The sequence below is a fragment of the Heterodontus francisci genome, chromosome 28 (genome assembly GCF_036365525.1).
Source record: "Heterodontus francisci isolate sHetFra1 chromosome 28, sHetFra1.hap1, whole genome shotgun sequence".
Classification (NCBI taxonomy): domain Eukaryota; kingdom Metazoa; phylum Chordata; class Chondrichthyes; order Heterodontiformes; family Heterodontidae; genus Heterodontus; species Heterodontus francisci.
Window position 1 is genome coordinate 23,102,308 of NC_090398.1, and position 21,090 is coordinate 23,123,397.

Sequence of the window (21,090 nt, forward strand, 5' to 3'; positions counted from 1 at the left end):
TCCATTCACAAAAACATCCATCGATCATTACCCTATGTGTCCTGTCACTGAGCCAATTTCGCAAACGATTCTCAGGGTCACATTGCAATGGTTGTCCTGAATAAAGTTCCACTCACCTGTTCACTGCCCTTGTGCCAAGTTCCACTGGCTCCCAGTCCACCAGTAAATTGGTTTGAAGATTTTTGCCTGCTTATTACAACCCCTTCTTGCCTGATTCCCTCCCTATTTCATTAATCCCTTCCAGCCATACGTCACTGTACATGCTCTCCGCTCCTCCGGATGTTCCTGTGGAACAATTTTGTTCCTCATTCACCACAATCTCTGCTCCAAGCTCAGCAAATATTAGTCAAGAAACTATAGCCAGGACATCTGGAGCTCTTAGGAACATCGGGACAACAGTAGAGACATAGAATCATCGAGTTATCCAGCACAGAAACAGGCCCTTCGGCCCATCATAACCATGCAACCATCAAGCCTATCTATTCTAATCCCATTTTCCAGCACTTGGCCCAAAGCGTTATATGCCATGACATTTCAAGTGCTCATCTAAATACTTCTTAAATGTTCTGATGGTTCCTGCCTCTACCACCTCTTCAGGCAATGTGTTCCACATTCCAACCACCCTCTGGGTGAATTTTTTTCCCTCAAATCCCTTCTAAACCTCCTGCCCCTTACCTTAAATCTACACTCCCTGGTTATAGATCTCTCTGGTAAGGGAAAAAAGTTTCTTCCTATATATCCTATCAATGCCCCTCATAATTTTGTATACCTCCATAAGGTCCCGCCTCAGCCTTCTGTGCTCTAAGGAAAATAACCCTCGCCGATCCGGTCTCTCTTCATATCTGAAATACTCCAGCCCAGGCAACATCCTGGTGAATCTCCTCTGTACCCTCTCCAGTGCAATCACATCCTTAATATAGTGTGGTGCCCAGAATTGTACACAGTATTCCAGCTGTGGCCTTACTAGTGTTTTATACAGATCCATCATAACCTCCCTGCTCTTATATTCTTGCCTTGGCTAATAGCGACAAGTATCCCATATGCCTTCCTAACCACCTTATCTACCTGTGCTGCTGCCTTCAGTGAGCCATGGACACGTACACCAAGGTCCCTCTGACCTTCTGTACTTCCGAGGGTTCTACCATCCATTGTATATTCCCTTGCCTTGTTAGTCCTCCCAAAATGCATCACCTCACACTTCTCAGGATTAAATTCCATTTGCCACTGCTCTGTCCATCTTACCAGCCCATCTATATCGTCCTGTAATCTAAGGCTTTCCTCCTCACTATTTACGACACCACCAATTTTCATATCATCTGCAAACTTACTGATCATACCTCCTATATTCACGTCTAAATCATTAATGTACGTGAGAAACAGCAAGGGTCCCAACACTGATCCCTGCGATACACCACTGGTCACAGGCTTCCAATTGCAAAAACAACCCTCGACCATCACCCTCTGCCTCCTGCCACTAAGCCAATTTTGGATCCAATTTTCCAAATTGCCCTGGATCCCATGGGCTCTTACCTTCTTAACCAATCTCCCATGTGGGACCTTATCAAAAGCCTTATTGAAGTCCATATAGACTACATCAACTGCTTTACCCTCATCTAAAGACCTCGTCACCTCCTTGAAAAATTCATTCTAGTTAGTTAAACATGATCTTCCCCTGGCAAAGCCATGCTGACTATCCCTGATTAATCCCTGTCTCTCCAAGTGCAGATTAATCCTGTCTCTCAGAATTTTTTCCAATAGTGTCCCTACCACTGATGTTAGACTTACTGGCCTGTAATTTACTGGTTTATCCCTGCTACCCTTCTTGAATAATGGTACCACATTTGCAGTCCTCCAGTCCTCTGGCACTTCTCCTGTGGCCAGAGAGGATTTGAAAATTTGTGTCCGAGCCCCTGCAATCTCCTCTCTTTGCACACATAGCAGTCTTGGATACATTTCATCTGGGCCTGGGGATTTATCCAATTTTAAGCCCGCTAAAACTGTTAATACTCCTCCCTTCCAATGCTAATTTGTTCAGGTATATCACAATCCCCCTCACTGATCTCTACACCTACAGTAGGTCATTCAGGCCTGAGAGCCCTTTCTGCCATTCAATGTGATCATGGATGATCACTCTATATAACTGCCTTTGCCCAATAACCACAGAATCACAGAATTGCTACAGCACAGCAGGAGACCATTCAGCCCATCATGTTTGCACTGGCTGTCCGAGTGAACAATTCACTTAGTGCCATTCCCCCGCCTTCTCCCCATGACCCTGTACATCCCTCCTTTTCAGATAACTATCTAATTCCCTATTGAATGTCTTGATTGAACCTACATCCACCGCACTCTCTGGCAGTGCATTTCAGATCATAACCACTCGCTGCATGAAAAAATTTTCCCTCATGTCACTATTGTTTATTTTTGCCACATACCTTATGTCTGTGCCCTCTCGTTCTTGATTCTTTCAGGAGTGGGAACAGTTTTTCCCCATCTACTCTGTCCAGAAGACTCATAATTCTGAATATTTCTATCAAATCTCCTTTCGGCCTTCTGTTCTCCAAAGAAAACAGCCCCAACTTCTCCAATCACTCTTCTTAGGAAGGAAGTAAAGCTGGTAGCAGGAGGCAGAAAAGTAGCAAGTGACATCAGAAGGCAGGATAAACAAAGGTGAGCATCAACTTGGCTTAAAATGCCGAATAATGTCAAGAAGCACACAGCATTTGCAACAAGGTAGATAATTTAAAGACGCAAATAGAGGTATAGACGTAAATGGGTATGATCTAATGAGAGGGTAGGCGGTGGCGTAGTGGTATTATCACTGGACTAGTAACCCAGAGACCCAGGATATTTCTCTGGGGAAATGGGTTTGAATCCCACCACAGCAGAAGGTAGAATTTGAATGGCAAGCAACCGGAAGCTCAGGGTCCTGCTTGCGGACTGAGCGGAGGTGTTCCGCAAAGCGGTCACCCAGTCTGCGTTTGGTCTCCCCAATGTAGAGGAGCTCACATTGTGAGCAGCGAACACAGTATACTACATTGAAAGAAGTACAAGTAAATCGCTGCTTCACCTGAAAGGAGTGTTTGGGGCCTGGGATAGTGAGGAGAGAGGAGGTAAATGGGCAGGTATTACACCTCCTGCGATTTCAGGGGAAGGTGCCATGGGAAGGGGATGAGGCGGTGGGGGTAATGGAGGAGTGGACCAGGGTGTCACGGAGGGAATGATCCCTTCGGAATGCTGACAGGGGAAGGGAGGGGAAGATGCGTTTGGTAGTGGCATCACGCTGGAGGTGGCAGAAATGGCCACTCAGTCTGAAAGCATGACCCCAAGCTTCCGGTTGCTTGCCATTTCAACACTCCCCCGTGCTCTCATGCTCACATCTCTGTCCTGGGATTGCTGCAGTGTTCCAGTGAACATCAACACAAGCTCGGGGAACAGCATCTCATCTGCCGATTAGGCACAGCACAGCATTCCAGACTGAACATTGAGTTCAATAATTTCAGAGCATGACAGCCCCCCATTTTACTTTCATTTTTAGTTGTTTTTTCTGTTTTCTTTCTTTTTTTTTACATTTTTTACAACCTTTTTTTTGCATTTATTTCATTTCATCTTAGTTTGTTCAGTTTGCTTACCCACTGTTTTTTTTTCATGTTTACACTTGCTGCTGTTCAATATTCCATCCGTTTACACCTTTTCTGTACTAATGCTTTGTCTTTCAACACACCATTAACACATTGTTTGCCTTTGATCCATGACCTTTTGGTCAGCTATGTGGTCTTGTCCAATCTACACCTTCTCCTTTGTTATCTCTTGCCCCACCCCCACCTCACTTGCTCATAACCTGTGACATTTTTAATATTTGTCAGTTCCGAGGAAGGGTCACTGACCCGAAACGTTAACTCCGATCCTCCTTTAACACCACTCCTCCATTGTCCAGCTCAAAGGGACTGACCTCACTTGGTTTGACTTTTATCCATCCAATGACAGCCAGAGAATCTTGTTCACTGGCTTCTTCTCTCAATCCCGCACTGTGACCTCTGGAGACTCCCATGGATCTATCCTCACCCCCTCCTATTTCCCATCGACATGCAGACATTATCCGAGGACAAGTGATCAGTTTTCACATATACACTGACAACAGTGACAACACTGGGTGTTCAGGTCCACTGTTCCCTGAAGGTGGCAACGCAGGTAAATAGAGTGGTCAAGAAGGCATACGGCATGCTTTCCTTCATCGGACGGGGCATTGAGTACAAGAGTTGGCAGGTCATGTTACAGTTGTATAGGACTTTGGTTCGGCCACATTTGGAATACTGCGTACAGTTCTGGTCGCCACATTATCAAAAGGATGTGGATGCTTTGGAGAGGGTGCAGAGGAGGTTCACCAGGATGTTGCCTGGTATGGAGGGCGCTAGCTATGAAGAGAGGTTGAGTAGATTAGGATTATTTTCATTAGAAAGACGGAGGTTGAGGGGGGACCTGATTGAGGTGTACAAAATCATGAGAGGTATAGACAGGGTGGATAGCAAGAGGCTTTTTCCCAGAGTGGGGGTTTCAATTACTAGAGGACACGAGTTCAAAGTGAAAGGGGAAAAGTTTAGGGGGGATATGCGTGGAAAGTTCTTTACGCAGAGGGTGGTGGGCACCTGGAACGCATTGCCAGCGGAGGTGGTAGATGCGGGCACGATGGAGTCTTTTAAGATGTATCTAGACAGATACATGAATGGGCAGGAAGAAAAGAGATACAGAACCTTAGAAAATAGGCGACATGTTTAGAGAGAGGATCTGGATCGGCGCAGGCTTGGAGGGCCGAAGGGCCTGTTCCTGTGCTGTAATTATCTTTGTTCTTTGTTCTTTGTTTAACACTCTGCTCCACCTCTCCACCACCTCTCTCAACACCTCCAATGCCTTTGCTTTCTCGTGCTGCTTGTCCAACATCCAGTCTCAAATGTATTGCACATTTCTCCAATGAGACATTGGGAAGACTGAAGACAATGTGGAGAATTCTGATTGTAACACAGCAGTAAAATCTATTACTGAGACATTTATGGCATTTTCTGAGATTATAAAATCCCTAATGATATTTCACAGATCAATGCTGTATATCACCTCACTGTTTATAGTTTCATAATTTATAATATTCTACATTAATGTTAATATTAGTGGAACAGTGGTAAATGTCTTCACCTCCTACAGTGTTCGTTAGTCAGCTGCTGACACCCTGTGCAATATGGTAAATATATTCAAATAGAAACACCAACCAGGACACATCTGCATGAACACACGGACAATGTCACTGCTCAGAGACCAGAGGAATCATACCCAGCTATTTATTGTGTTTGTGAGTAGATATTATATTCATAAAACACCATAATTTAATACTGAAACTCAATAAATTAAAATATTAAACACAAAACTGTAAATAAAATACTACAATACCACCAGACTGTATAAAACCGAGTGAAGGATCATTTCATTAATCAAATATTAACTGCACCATATTTCCCTGTAGAATATTCACTAACTCAGAACTGTGCACTACACCTTAGAATAGATTTACATTTTATCATTTATTTGTAACATTTAGAAGGTTAAGGGGTGATTTGATCGAGGCTTTTAGGATTTTGAAAGGAATTGATGGGGTAAATAGAGAAACATTTTCAGCTAGTGGGGGAGTGTAAGACAAGGGAACATAACCTGAAAATCAGAGTCAGGCCATTCAGGAGTGAAGTTCAGAAACACTTTTTCACTCACAGGCTGGTGGAATGTGGAACTCCCTCCCAGTAAAGACAGGACATCCGAGCTCAATGAATCATTTCAGATTGAGATTATAGATTTTTGTGAGGCAAGTGTATTCAGGGATATGGAGCTAAGACGGGTGGATGGAATGAGGATACTGGCCAGCCGTGATCTCTCTGACTGACAGAACAGGCTCGAGGGGCTGAATGGCCTACTCCTGTTCCTGTGTTCCAGTGAGGCTGGTTTTGCCCCGCATTGTGTGAGTAAATATTACCGATGGGTGTTCCAGTGCAGTCTCAGATGACGAGACCCCATCTGGAACTGGGTTGCAGAGATCAAAATTATGAGGGGCCTAGACAGGGTAGATAGGAAGAAACTTCCAGAAACTTTTTCCCTTCGCAGAGGTGTCAATAACCAAGGGGCATAGATTTAAGGTAAGGGGCAGGAGGTTTAGAGGAGATTTGAGGAAAAATATTTTCACCCGGAGGGTGGTTGGAATCTGGAACCTGAAGAGGTGGGAGAGGCAGGAACCCTCACAACATTTAAGTATTTAGATGAGCACTTGAAACATCATAGTATACAAGGCTACGGGCCAAGTGCTGGAAAGTGGGTTTAGATTAGATAGGCTTGATGGCTGGCACGGACACGGTGGGCCGAAGGGCCTGTTTCTGTACTGTGTAACTCTTTGAATCTATGACTGTATCAGCAGGACTCACTGGGCTGTTGTCTCTGTCACACCTGATGTGGAGAGTTTATTGTAACCCTTGGGAAATGCTCAATCTCACAACTAACAGCTGTTGCACTGATGGGGGTGGGTGGGGAGGAACTGATATCATGTTTAACAAGGCAATGTTCTCCTTCCCATTTTAATATTTTTGTTTGACCCTATTATTAATATTACATTTATTACAGAGCATCAGAATCTGGGAACACCTTCACCAAACAGGGAGAAGTTTAGTTTAGTTTCGAGATACAGCACTGAAACAGGCCCTTCGGCCCACCGAGTCTGTGCCGACCATCAACTACCCATTTATACTAATCCCATATTCCTAGCACATCCCCACCTGTCCCTATATTTTCCCTACCACCTACCTATACTAAGGGCAATTTATAATGGCCAATTAACCTATCAACCTGCAAGTCTTTTGGCATGTGGGAGGAAACTGGAGCACCCTGAGGAAACCCACACAGACACAGGGAGAACTTGCAAACTCCACACAGGCAGTACCCAGAATTGAACCCGGGTCGCTGGAGCTGTGATGCTGCAGTGCTAACCACTGCGCCACTGTGCCGCCCCGAGAAGATCCAACATCTTCAACAAGAATGAGAATGGACACGGGTAGGTTCACAAAATACTTTAAATATAATGTCTGTCCTGACAAGGGTCCAGATCTCATAGAAGAACCTGCAGCTCACACAGAAAGATGGATCAGGGCAGGGGCTGAGTAGAAAAAGGGAAGTGAGTGACCATCTAGAGGGCACTGCAATCACAGGTGGAGAGATTCCCTGAATACTGGAAGTGTCCAATAGATATCTGGTATTGGGGTCTGTAAGGTGGATAGAGACAGTGACTCAGTGGAAGGTCTCCCTGAAAAACACTGTGACACCAGGAAGCAGGAGGCCACCCCGAGTGGGGTGGGGGTGAGAGACATTTGGGGCACAGGAATGGTAGAGTGATAGTGGTGGGAATCTCTATAGTCAGGGGAATAGACAGACTCTTCTACCGCCCTGAGCAGGTCCTAAATGGTAAGTTATGACCCTGGTGCCAGAAGGAAGAACATCTTGGAGCAGTGGGACCATCTCTGGGAAGGAAAGGAGAGCAGAGAATATCCAGGGTTAGAACCAGTAACACAGATAGAAATAGGGTTATAGAAGGAATATTAAAATTTCAATTCTAGGCTGGTAAACAGGGCTTCAGGGTGGTGATTCTGGATTGTTTTGCACTGGCTGTTTAAGGAGGTAAATATAAGACAGGTAAAGGTGCAGTTGTAGGGCTGGATCAGGACGGAAGAGTTCACATTCTTGGGGCACCAGAGTGGGTTCACGGAGAAGGGAAGGAATGGTGACAATCTGAACTGATCAACTTCAATTACATTACAGTAAACCTGAATGGAGCAATGGGAAGGATATCAGCTGATGTGACAGGAGAGTGGGAAATATCCGAATCTGAGACTAGAGAGTAGAAAATGGGAAGGGTATCGGCTGATGTGACAGGAGAATGGGAAATATCCGAATCTGAGACTAGAGAGTAGAAAGTGGGAAGGGTATCGGCTGATGTGACAGGAGAGTGGGAAATATCCGTATCTGAGACTAGAGAGTAGAAAATGGGAAGGATATCAGCTGATGTGACAGGAGAGTGGGAAACATCCGAATCTGAGACGAGAGAGTAGAAAATGGGAAGGATATCAGCTGATGTGACAGGGGAATGGGAAATATCTGGATCTGAGATTAGAGAGTGGAAAATGGGAAGGGTATCAGCTGATGTGACAGGGGAATGGGAAATATCCGGATCTGAGACTAGAGAGGGGAAAATGGGAATGATATCAGCTGATGTGACAGGAGAGTGGGAAATCTCTAAATCTGAGACTAGAGAGTGGAAAATGGGAAGGTTATCAGCTGATGTGACAGGAGAGTGGGAAATCTCTGGATCTGAGACCAGAGAGTGGAATTAATAAAACTTGAAAAAAGAACAGAAGATTTATGAAATAGTGAAAAGTTCTTAGCAGGAATGAAAGGAAAGATGTTTTGGAGTGGTGAAGATAAAGTCACGGGGTGGAAGAAAAAAACAGAAAAATCAATATAACAGACAACTGGAGCTGCTATTGAGCGATGTGTCTGTGAACATGCAAATCATTCCAAACACATTTGACTAGTCAGAAGGGTGAGAGATGTGATCTAGTATCTACAAGACAGAGCCTGTGTTTTCACAGCATTCGGAGGGAAATGTTCTTGGTTATAATGCAGTAGATGTAATTTATCTGGATTTTCAAAAGGCTTTCGATAAGGTGCTTCAGAAAAATGAATGAATCAGGTCAGAGAATGTGGAGTCAGGGAACAAGTTGCAGAATGGATTTCTAGCTGGCTTCAAGACAGAAAGCAGAGAGTGGGAGTAAAAGGTAGTTAGACAGAGAGGCAGAAGATGGGGAGTGGTGCTCCACGGGGATCAGTGCTGTGACCACTGCTCTTCACAATTTACATTAACAATTTGGACTTTGGAATCAAAAACACAATTTCTAAATTTGTGGATGAAACCAAAGAGTGGGGGATGGTCAATACTGAGGAGGACAATAACAAATTACAGAAGGACATTAATAAACTTACAGAATGGGCAAATCATTGGCAAACAAAGTTAATCACAGATAAATGTGAGGTAGTACATTTTGAGAGGAAGAATAGGGAGGTCACTTATTACATGGAAGGTGCAAGTCTAGATGAGGTAGAGGAACAAAGGGATCTTGGAGTTCAAACACACCAATCATGAAAAGTTGCACTACAGGGTGGCAAGGCCATTAAAAAAGGAGAGTAAACACTAGGCTTTAGCTCTAGAGGGATAGAATTGAGAAGTAGGCAAGTTATGCTGAACCTGTATCGAACCTTGTTTAGACGACACTTAAAATACTACATGCAGTTCTGGTCTCCATATTATAAAAAGGATATAAAGGCACTGGAGAGGATGCAGAAGCAATTTATAAGGATGATATCAGAAATGCTTAGGTATCAGGAAAGGATTGACAGCCTGGCAGGGGAGAGACCATGATCAGTGGCCTTTGCTCCTGTTCCAGGAAAACTTTGAGCAAAAACACTGGAGCTTCAGGCCAAGGAGTCCGTTACACCGTTAGGGTGGTGTGAAGGATAATAAAGAGGATGTGTCTGTCGACCATACCTTCTTCATGAAGAAAATCCTGATTGAATGACGTGGATTCCAAGCTGTGGACATCTTCTGTCTACAGGACTTCCTCAGCAGTGGATATTTCAATGTGACATTCAAGAACATGACGGGATGCATCACGTTCCTGAAGGTCTTCAAGGAGAGAGGAAACCAGGCACCGCTGTCGATCCTCACGGCGGAGCCACTCTTCACGTGCCGTCGCAATGCAACCAGGTGGTGATAATCCACCTCTACAACCCCCCATGTTCCTGTCATGGATGTGCTCACTTTTCCTCACCAGATACATCAAGGCGGCCGGCAGCAGTACTGAGGTCAAGGACCCATTTAGGACTCGGACCAGCAAGTGACAGGTCAAGGTGACCCTGAAGGTCGATGCCAATGGAGATATCATCCATCCTCCCTCCAGCTTCGCTATCGAGAGAAGTCGAGGCTCCTTGGTCTACGCATTGTTCGTCAGACCTGTGGCAAATCTGGTCATGTGGCGGCCAACTGCAGCACTGTCGTCTGCAAGAACTGCAAGCAGGAAGGTCATCACACAAAGGACTGTAAGCAGAGTAGGTGCTGCAACCTGTGTGGTGGGGCAGGCCACCTCTACAAAACCTGCCCCAGTTACGCACAGGCGACAAGATCACAGGAAAGGCTGGAGGAAGGAACGGTGAACACGCCTCGTGCTGCAAAGGAGCCCAGCAAACCTACCACAGCGAGGGAAATCCATCTGAGAAGGAGAGGAAAGGGGACCCTTGCTTTTCCTGATATATATTAATGACCTAGACCTTGGTGTACAGGGCACAATTTCAAAGATTGCAGATGATACGAAATTTGGAAGCATTGTGAAATGTGAGAATGATAGTGTAGAACTTCAAAAGGAAATAGACAAGTTGGTGGAATGGGCAGATAGGTGGCAGATGCAGAGAAATGTGAGGTGATTCATTTTGGTAGGAAGAACATGGAGAGACAATCCAAAATTAAAGGAATAATTCTAAAGTGGGTGTTGGAGCAGAGGGACTGAGGTGTATATGTGCATAAGAAATTGAAGATGGCAGGACAGATTGTGAGAGCGGTTAATAAAGCATACAGTATCCTGGGCTTTATTAATAGGGGCATACAGCACAAGAGCAAGTAAGTTATATTTTACTTGTATAAGACAATACTTCGGCCTCAGCTGGAGTACTGCATTCAATTCTGGGTGCTGCACTTGAGGAAAGACGTGCGGGCATTGAAGAGAGTACAGAAGAGATTCACAAGAATGTTCCAGGAATGAGGAATTTCAGTTATGAAGATAGATTGGAGAAGTTAGGACTGTTTTCCTTGGACGGGAGAAGGCTGAGAGGTGATTTGATAGAGGTATTCAAAATCATGAGGGGTATGGACAAAGTAGATAGAGAGAAACTGTTCCCACTCGCGAAAGGATCAAGAATGAGAGGACACCGATTTCAAATATTTGGTAAGAGAAGGAAAAGTGAAATGAGGAAAAATGTTTTCATGCAACGAGTGGTCAAGGTCTGGAATGCACTGCCTGAGAACGTGGTGGAGGCAGGTTCAACTGAAGCATTCAAAAGGGAACTGGACAGTTCTATTGTTTTTTATTCTTTTAGGGGATGTGGGCGTCGCAGGCCAGGTCAGCATTTATTGCTCATCCCGAATTGCCCTTGAACTGAGTGGCTTGCTAGGCCATTTCGAGGGCATGTAAGAGTCAACCACATTGCTGTAGGTCTGGAGTCACATGCACAAAGAACGAAGATCAAAGAACAGTACAGCACAGGAACAGGCCATTCGGCCATCCAAGCCTGTGCCGATCTTGATGCCTGCCTAAACGAAAACCTTCTGCACTTCTGGGGACTGTATCCCTCTATTCCCATCCTATTCATGTATTTGTCAAGATGCCTCTTAAACGTCGCGATTGTACCTGCTTCCACCACCTCCCCCGGCAGCAAGTTCCAGGCACTCACCACCCTCTGTGAAAGGAACTTGCCTTGCACATCCCCTCTAAACTTTGCCCCTCTCACCTTAAACCTATGTTCCCTAGTAACTGACTCTTCCACCCTGGGAAAAATCTTCTGACTATCCACTCTGTCCATGCCACTCATAACTTTGTAAACCTCTATCATGCCGCCCCTACACCTCCGTCCTTCCAGTGAAAACAATCTGAGTTTATCCAACCTCTCCTCATAGCTAATCCCCTCCAGACCAGGCAACATCATCTTCTGTACCCTCTCCAAATCCTCCACGTCCTTCTGGTAGTGTGGCGACCAGAATTGCACGCAATATTCTAAGTGTGGCCTAACTAAAGTTCTGTACAGCTGCAGCATGACTTGCCAAGTTTTATACTCTATGCCCCGACCGATGAAGGCAAGCATGCCGTATGCCTTCTTGACTACCTTATCCACCTGCGTTGCCACTTTCAGTGACCTGCGGACCTGTACGCCCAGATCTCTCTGCCTGTCAATACTCCTAAGGGTTCTGCCATTTACTGTATACCTCCCACCTGCATTAGACCTTCCAAAATGCATTACCTCACATTTGTCCGGATTAAACTCCATCTGCCATTTCTCTGCCCAAGTCGCCAACCGATCTATATCCTGCTGTATCCTCTGACAATCCTCATCATTATCCGCAACTCCACCAACCTTTGTGTCGTCCGCAAACTTACTAATCAGACCAGCTACATTTTCCTCCAGATCATTTATATATACTACAAAGAGCAAAGGTCCCAGCACTGATCCCTGTGGAACGCCACTAGTCACATCCCTCCATTCAGAAAAGCACCCTTCCACTGCTACCCTCTGTCTTCTATGACAGAGCCAGTTCTGTATCCATCTTGCCAGCTCACCTCCGATCCCGTGTGACTTCACTTTTTGTACCAGTCTGCCATGTCCACCTTGTCAAAGGCTTTACTGAAGTCCATATAGATCACATCCACTGTCCTTCCTTCATCAATCATCTTCGTCACTTCCTCAAAAAACTCAATCAAATTAGTGAGACACGACCTCCCCTTCACAAAACCATCCTGCCGCTCGCTAATAAGTCAATTTGTTTCCAAATGGGTGTAAATCCTGTCCCGAAGAATCCTCTCTAATAATTTCCCTATCACTGACGTAAGGCTCACTGGCCTATAATTTCCTGGATTATCCTTGCTACCCTTCTTCAACAAAGGAACAACATTGGCTATTCTCCAGTTCTCTGGGACCTCACCTGTAGCCAATGAGGATGCAAAGATTTCTGTCAAGGCCTCAGCAATTTCTTCCCTTGCCTCCCTTAGTATTCTGGGGTAGATACCATCAGGCCCTGGGGCTTATCTACCTTAATGCCTTGCAAGACACCCAACATCTCCTCCTTTTTGAGAATGAGAAGACTGAGACTATCTAAACTCCCTCCCTTAGGCTCATCATCCACCAAGTCCTTCTCCTTGTTGAATACTGATGCAAAGTACTCATTTAGCACCTCACCCATTTCCTCTGGCTCCACACATAGATTCCCTTCTCTGTTCTTGAGTGGGCCAACCCTTTCCCTGGTTACCCTCTTGCTCTTTATATACGTATAAAAAGCCTTGGGATTTTCCTTAATCCTGTTTGCCAATGACTTTTCATGACCCCTTTTAGCCCTCCTGACTCCTTGCTTAAGTTCCTTCCTACTGTCTTTATATTCCTCAAGGGATTCGTCTGTTCCTCGCCTTCCAGCCCTTAAGAATGCTTCCTTTTTCTTTTTGACAAGGCTCACGATATCCCACGTTATCCAAGGTTCCCGAAACTTGCCAAACATATCCTTCTTCCTCACAGGAACATGCTGGTCCTGGATTCTAATCAACTGACATTTGAAAGACTCTCACATGTCAGATGTTGATTTACCCTCAAACAGCCGCCCCCAATCTAAATTCTTCAGTTCCTGCCTAATATTGTTATAATTAGCCTTCCCCCAATTTAGCACCTTCACCCGAGGACTACTCTTATCCTTATCCACAAGTTCCTTAAAACGTATGGAATTATGGTCACTGTTCCTGAAATGCTCCCCCACTGAAACTCGAACACCTGGCCAGGCTCATTCCCCAATACCAGGTCCAGTACGGCCCCATCCCCAGTTGGACTATCTACATATTGTTTCAAGAAGCCCTCCTGGATGGTCCTTACAAATTCTGCCCCATCTAAGCCCTTATCACTAAGTGAGTCCCAGTCAATATAGGGGAAGTTAAAATCACCCACCACTACAACCCTGTTACCTTTACATCTTTCCAAAATCTGTCTGCATATCTGCTCCTCTATCTCCGGCTGGCTGTTGAGAAGCCTGCAGAAAACCCCCAACATCGTGACTGCACCCTTCCTATTCCTGAGCTCCACCCATATTGCCTCGCTGCACGACCCCTCCGAGGTGTCCGCCGGCATTACAGCTGTGATATTCTCCTTAACAAGTAATGCAACTCCCCTACCCCTTTTACATCCCCCTCTATCCCGCCTGAAGCTACTAAATCCTGGAACATTTAGCTGCCACTCTTGTCCTTCCCTCAACCAAGTCTCTGTAATAGCAACGTCATAGTTCCAAGTACTAATCCAAGCTCTAAGTTCATCTGCCTTACCTGTTATACTTCTCGCATTGTAGGCCAGACCAGGTGAGGACAGCAGATTTCCTTCCCTAAAGGCCATTAGTGAACCAGATGGGTTTTTACAACAATCGATAATGGTTTCATAGCCATCATTAGACGAGCTTTAAATTCTAGATTTTTTATTAATTGAATTCAAATTCCACCTTCTGCTGTGTTGGGATTCGAACCCAGCAATACCTGGGCTCTGGGCTGCTAGTCCAATGACAATACCAGTACGCCACCACCTCCCGATATGAAAAGGAAGAATGTGCAGGGTTATGAGGAGAAGGTGGGGCGATGGAACTGAGGGAGTTGCTCTTTCAGAGGGCCAGTGCAGACATGATGGGCCGAATGGTCTCCTTCTGCACTGTAACGATTCTGTGATTCTGGGAGGCAGCTGCAACCAGTGACCCAGCACCTACCCTGTGCCTGGAAACTCCTCCTCAACAGACAGAATCCATGGAGGCAGAGGCAGCAGAGGGAGAAACGGATTTGTGGCAAGTCGTCAAAAAGGAAACCACAAAGAAGCCCCCAAAAAAGGAACAGGTCACCACCCAAACCAGTGGCAAGAGGAGGCTACCGTCTGAGACGGACTACGGCAGCTGCTCCCCATCGGATGAGGAAGGGCCGGAAAGACGGCACATGCAAAAGAAGTGGCAGAACGCAAAGGAGCTGGAAGAGAAAGCCCCACCAGCTCCGTGGCACTGGAAGCAGCAATGGGCCCAGTGTGCCCCAACCTCAAAGCGCTGAACCCAGTGAGATGCCAAGCGCACCTCAGTTCCGGGAGACCGAGAGCAGCGAAGCGTCCCATGCACTACAGCTCCAGGAAGCCGGGAGCAGTAATGTTCTCAAGGAGGAACAGAGGGGAAAGACACCAGCAGCAGAGGACAGTCCAAACCTCGCTGCCTGCAAGAGCCCCCCTCCCCTCCCACCCCCGATGTCACCCCAGCAGAACAAACCCCCCCGTGAGTGACCAGAAGGGTTTCTGAGCCCAATGCATCTGCAACAGCTTCTGCACACTATGGCTATGCAGGAACATACCCAAGGACTGGGACTACTAAGGATACCTGGTATGGTAAACAACATCCAGTTTTAAATGGGTATAAAGATTGTTTCCATTAATGTGTGCAGTGTTAAATCCACTATGTGATGTGTTTCGACCTTGGGTTACCTTGCCAAGGTCAAAGCCAACCTGCTGTTTCTGCAGGTGTGTGGAATTCCACACCTCAGCACCTACAGGCAATGGTCACAATGGTGATCCCACGGGCCATCAATCTGATCAGAGGGAAATGATTACCGTTTCTACGGCCTGGGTATTCAGCTGCGGGGAGGCAACTTCACCATCTCCGAAGTTAAGGAGGTGGTGGGTGGTCACCTCCTCGTAGCAGACGTAATGTACAACAATGCTCCACTCCGGTTAACTAACGTGTACGCCCCGGTTCAATGCAGCGAGTGGCTGACCGTTCTCCAGCAGCTCCCACTGCTGCTTGTGACATCCAGGCCGGTCATTCTAGGTGGTGACTTCAACTGCATCATTAATGCAGCTGGACGATCCGGCAGTGACGACAGCAAACTGGACACTACAAAAGCAAAGGCTTACCGGTTGAGTTGTATTCGGCCCTGTGGGACTGGATCGGCCCAGACCTGCTGGAAGTGTACAAGAGTATGCTTCTGGCCAGCAGCATGTCAGAATCCATGAGGAAAGGCATCATCACCCTCATCTACAAGCGGAAGGGGGAGAGGGCAGAAATCAGAAATTGGCAGCCCATCTCACTGCTTAATGTAGACTCAAGATTCTGTCCAAAGTCATCACCAGTCGGGTCAGGAGTTGGTGATTCACCCTGACCAGACCTGTACTGTACCCGGCAGGAAGATCGCTGATAGCCTCAGGGATATGATCGCCTATGTACGGGACAGTGGGGTGGACACCTGCCTCATCAGCTTAGACCAGGAGAAGGCTTTTGACAAGATATCGCACACATACATGATGCACGTGCTCTCCAAAATGGGGTTTGGGGAGGGAATCCACAATTGGATCAAACTGCTCCACACAAATATCAGTAGCGCAATCTCAATCAATGGGTGGGAATCAGAAAGTTTCCTGATCCAATCTGGATTCAGACAGGGCTGTCCTCTCTCCCCTGTCTTGTTTGTTTGCTGTATCGAACCCTTTGCTGAGTCCATTAGGAAGGATGATCTGCGACCAGTTTGAACTGGCCTCGGGAGCCAAAGTAAATCACGGTAAGAGCGAGGCCGTGTTCTTTGGGAACTGGGCTGACCGATCCTTTGTCTCCTTCACCATCAGGTCAGACTACCTGAAGATGCTGGGGATATGGTTCGGTGGGGCTGGGGCATGCGCCAAAACCTGGGAGGAGCGAGTAGCCAGGGTATACCATAAATTGAGCATGTGGGAGCAGCGTTCTCTCAGCATTGTGGGTAAGAACCTTGTCATCAGGTACGAGGTGCTCATGTTGTTGCTGTATGTGGCCCAGGTCTGGCTCATACCCAACTCCTGCGGCGTGGCGGTCACCTGAGCCATCTGCCACTTTATCTGGCAATCCAAACTGGACCATGTCTGGAGGGACACGATATTCAAACGTCTGAATAAAGGGGGAAAAAATCTACCCAATGTAGCCCTCATCCTGATGGCCACCTTTGTGTGCGGTTGCATCAAGCTGTCTGTGGAGCCCCAGTACGCTAACACCAAGTGTCACTACGTGCTAAGTTTCTATCGGTCCCCGGTGATATGAAGGATGGGTCTGGCCACATTGCCGCGGAACGTTCCATCCAGTTGGACCATGCCGTTCCACCTATACTTCGTGGGAAAGTTTGTGCAGAAAAGCACCTTTGACCACCAATTCATCAGGCAGTGGTCTGCATGGAATGGAATGTCCTCAAGGTCCTGTGGGAAAAGGAGATGGTGGATCCTGTCGGATGGTTCCTCGAGCAGACTGCCAAAGTCATTTGGCAGACTGCCTCATCACCAGAACTTTCAAACAAGCACCAAGACATAGCCTGTGGTGGGAAAGAGTCTGTTGCCCACCTCCTTTTGGAATGTGACTTTGCAAACCAGGTGTGGAAAGAGATGCAGTGGTTTTTGTCGAGGTTCATCCCGATCAGCTCTGTAACACAGGAGTCTGTGCTCTACGGGCTGTTCTCGGGGACGCACACTGAGATAAACATCAACTGCTGCTGGAGGACCATCAATTCAGTGAAAGACACTCTTTGGTCTGCCTGAAACCTGCTGGTCTTCCAATGCAAAGAGTTGTCCACGATCAAGTGTTGCAGACCAAGGTCCAGGTCTAGATGCTGAGGGATGCAGTAAAGCTTGGGGCAGCCGCCACAAAGGCTCAATGGGGAAAGACCACTGAGTAAGATCCTCCCGCCATAGTGAACTGAGGGGTTGGAACCATGGAAAACCCCTCGGGCTGTATACACCAAAATGTTTTTTACTATGTAATACATTGCATTTAAAATGGAGTGGCAAGGATTGCGAGGCATTTCATGTTTTACAATATCGAAGAAATCTGATCTCTATTGTACTTAACTGGAATGTGAAATTTGAACTTTATTTTAATGGATTTTATAAAATTTTTATGAATAAAGTATATTTTAGGAAAAAAATGATAAACAGGTCAACCTCCATCATCCCTTTTCCCATTGACTCTCCCCCGGCTCCATCATCCCTTTTCCTATTGGTTCTCCCCCAGCTCCATCATCCCTTTTCCCATTAAGTCTATCCCCCCACGCCCCACCCCCCCAACTTCTTGTCAATTATTCTCTGTGACCTTGTCCGATCAACACCATCCCTTTTGTTATCTCTTGCCCCACCCCCGCTTTATTTTCTTAAAAGCTATTACATTTCTAACCTTTGCCTGTTCTGATGAAACGTCACAGACCTGAAAATTTAACTTGACTTTTCTCTCCATAGATGCTGCCAGACCTGCTGAGTATTTCCTGCACTTTTTGGTTTTATTCTCAGAGATCGGCGGCGCTCACTGGTCTCTGAGTGACGGTGAGGGACAGTTGCAGCTCCAACTGTGTACAGTATTAATATCGTGTAAATAGCATCAACATAGAGTGATATAGTATTAATATAGAGTGTTAACACAGGGTTTGGTCTGGTTTGATTAATCCACAGTTCGTAGAGTAGATGGAGAATTTCCGGCTCCACTGATGGGATCAGACAGTGTGTAACCCGGGGAGGATGGACCCAGTGTGATCAGACAGTGTGTAACCTGGGGAGGATGGAACCAGCGAGATCAGACAGTGTGTAATCCAGGGAGGATGGACCCAGTGAGATCGGACAGTGTGTAACCCGAGGAGAATGGACCCAGTGAGATCAGACAGTGTGTAACATGGGGAGGATGGACCCAGTGAGATCGGACAGTGTGTAACCCGAGGAGAATGGACCCAGTGAGATCGGACAGTGTGTAACCCGGGGAGGACGGAACCAGTGAGATCAGACAGTGTGTAACCCGGGCAGGATGGACCCAGTGTGATCAGACTGTGTGTAACCCGGGGAGGATGGACCCAGTGTGATCAGACAGTGTGTAACCCGGGGAGGATGGACCCAGTGAGATCGGACAGTGTGTAACCCGGGGAGGATGGACCCAGTGAGATCGGACAGTGTGTAACCCGGGGAGGATGGACCCAGTGTGATCAGACAGTGTGTAACCCGGGGAGGATGGACCCAGTGATATCGGATAGTGTGTAACCCGGGGAGGATGGACCCAGTGAGATCGGACAATGTGTAACCCGGTGAGGGTGGACCCAGTGAGATCAGATAGTGTGTAATCCGGGGAGGATGGACCCAGTGAGATCAGATAGTGTGTAATCCGGGGAGGATGGACCCAGTGAGATCGGACAGTGTGTAACTCGGGGAGGATGGACCCAGTGAGATCAGACAGTGAGTAACCCGGGGAGGATGAACGCAGTAGGATCAGACAGTGTGTAACCCGGGGAGGATGGACCGAGTGAGATCGGACATGGTGTAACCCGGGAAGGGTGGACCCAGTGAGATCAGACATTGTGTAACCCGGGGAAGATGGACCCAGTGTGATCAGACAGTGAATAACCCGGGGAGGATGGACCCAGTGTGATCAGACAGTGTGTAACCTGGGGAGGATGGACCCAGTGAGATCAGACAGTGTGTAACCCGGGGAGGATGGACCCAGTGAGATCGGACAGTGTGTAACCCGGGGAGGATGGACCCAGTGAGATCAGACAGTGTGTAACCCGGGGAGGATGGACCCAGTGAGATCAGACAGTGTGTAACCTAGGGAGGATGGCCCCAGTGTGATCAGACTGTGTGTAAGCCAACGAGGGTTGTTTCAAATGCAGAGTGATACAGCACATTTCTGCCCCCAAACTCTGACGATTTGCTGAAAGTTCACGAGACGGTTATTGGAATTGAACAAATTGACTTTCTACTTCAGACCCTCAACATTGATCTCATTCTGTTTTGTTATAATTCGATCTCCTGGTGAATGATGGAGTGATGAGCAAGTTCTGCAGCTGACAGTAAACAGGGATTGTAGACTGAGGAACAACAGCAGGTGAACCAGCACAGGATTGTGAGAGCACCAACCAGAGAGAACCCTTCCCATTCAAAGAGCTTCTATAGATAAACTGGGGAGAAAGGTAAGGGAAAGTCCCATTTACTGTGAGAAACACTGGTCCTGTAGACAGTACACAAAGATTACATAGGGTGAGACAGGAAATGGTGAGAATGAGACTGGGAGAATCTGTCTAATACTCCGAAAACATCAGTTCAAACATTGCCATGGAAGCCGGTGGAATTTAAATTAAATAATTAATAAACCTGGAATAAAAAGGCGGTATTATTATTAACAATGCTGCACATTACCAAGGAGATTCCCTCCTGCAGACTAAGTGCAGACTAATCACCTGAAACGCAACTCCACCTATCCGCTCCGCCTGCTGGTCACGGGTGTGCAGATTGACAACCTCCTCCACCAATAGGACAGGCCGGGGACAAACCGAGCTCCGCCCCATTCCGGCAGCGTGGCCGCTCACGCTCACGTGGCTCGGCCGTTAAACTGACTCTGCGCAAGTCGGGCAGCGATGGTCAGCCTCCTCTCCCCACTGCGCATATCCGTTTTTTGATTGATGCTCGCGAGGCGGAACAATCGGAGGGGGAGGGGCTGTTTAGTGCGCCTGCGCCGGACTCTCCAATGATCGGCGGGATTTGCTGCTGAGACTCAGTTGAAGAGCGAGTTTAAGAGGAACGGTCACCGGCCTGAGATAACAAGGTAAGAGAGTAAATAGTGAGAATGAGACTGGGAGAGTCTGATCACCCAGTACAATTATCCAGCATGAAGACCTGCAATGGAAGGGCAAGTGGCAGCAATTTCTCTCTCATGACAGGATGGGAAACAAGAGGGCGCAGATTTAAAATAATTGACCAAAGAAGCAGAAGCGACTTTGAGGAAAATCATCTTCAGAGAGCGAGTGGTTCAGGTCTGGAATGTAATGTCTGAGAGTTTAGTGGAGGCAGGTTCAATGGAGACATTCAAAAGGGAATTGGACTCTGATCTGAAAAGGAAGAATGTGCAGGATTTGCGGGCGGGAGATTGACACCAGGTGAATTGCTCATTCGGAGAGCTGGTACAGACAGGACGGGCCGAATGGCCTCCTTCTGCTCTGTAACAATTCTGTGATTGTGATTCTGTGAAAATACACAGTCACAAGTGAATCTTCTGTGTATTTTAGATTAAAGGGATTTGATCTCTGAGGTAGTCTGCCCGGCTGGTGTACACTAACTCCCAGCCCCCAATACCAATGGGGAAAGAACTGACCTTTGTGGTCCCCATAATGTTATACTGTGTGTTAATGTAGTCCGAGACAGTGTTACTGAATTCAGATA

General features: G+C 46.8%; 1 protein-coding gene across 1 annotated transcript in view; it reads left to right on the forward strand.

The window, feature by feature from the left end:
* Positions 1–20,455: 20,455 nt before the first annotated feature.
* Positions 20,456–21,090, forward strand: part of LOC137385135 (NACHT, LRR and PYD domains-containing protein 12-like) — a 122,975-nt gene continuing 122,340 nt past the window's right edge. Inside the window, exon 1 of the mRNA XM_068059968.1 lies at positions 20,456–20,476. The gene's annotated coding sequence lies outside the window, so the exon portion shown is untranslated. The remainder of the gene's footprint in view (positions 20,477–21,090) is intronic.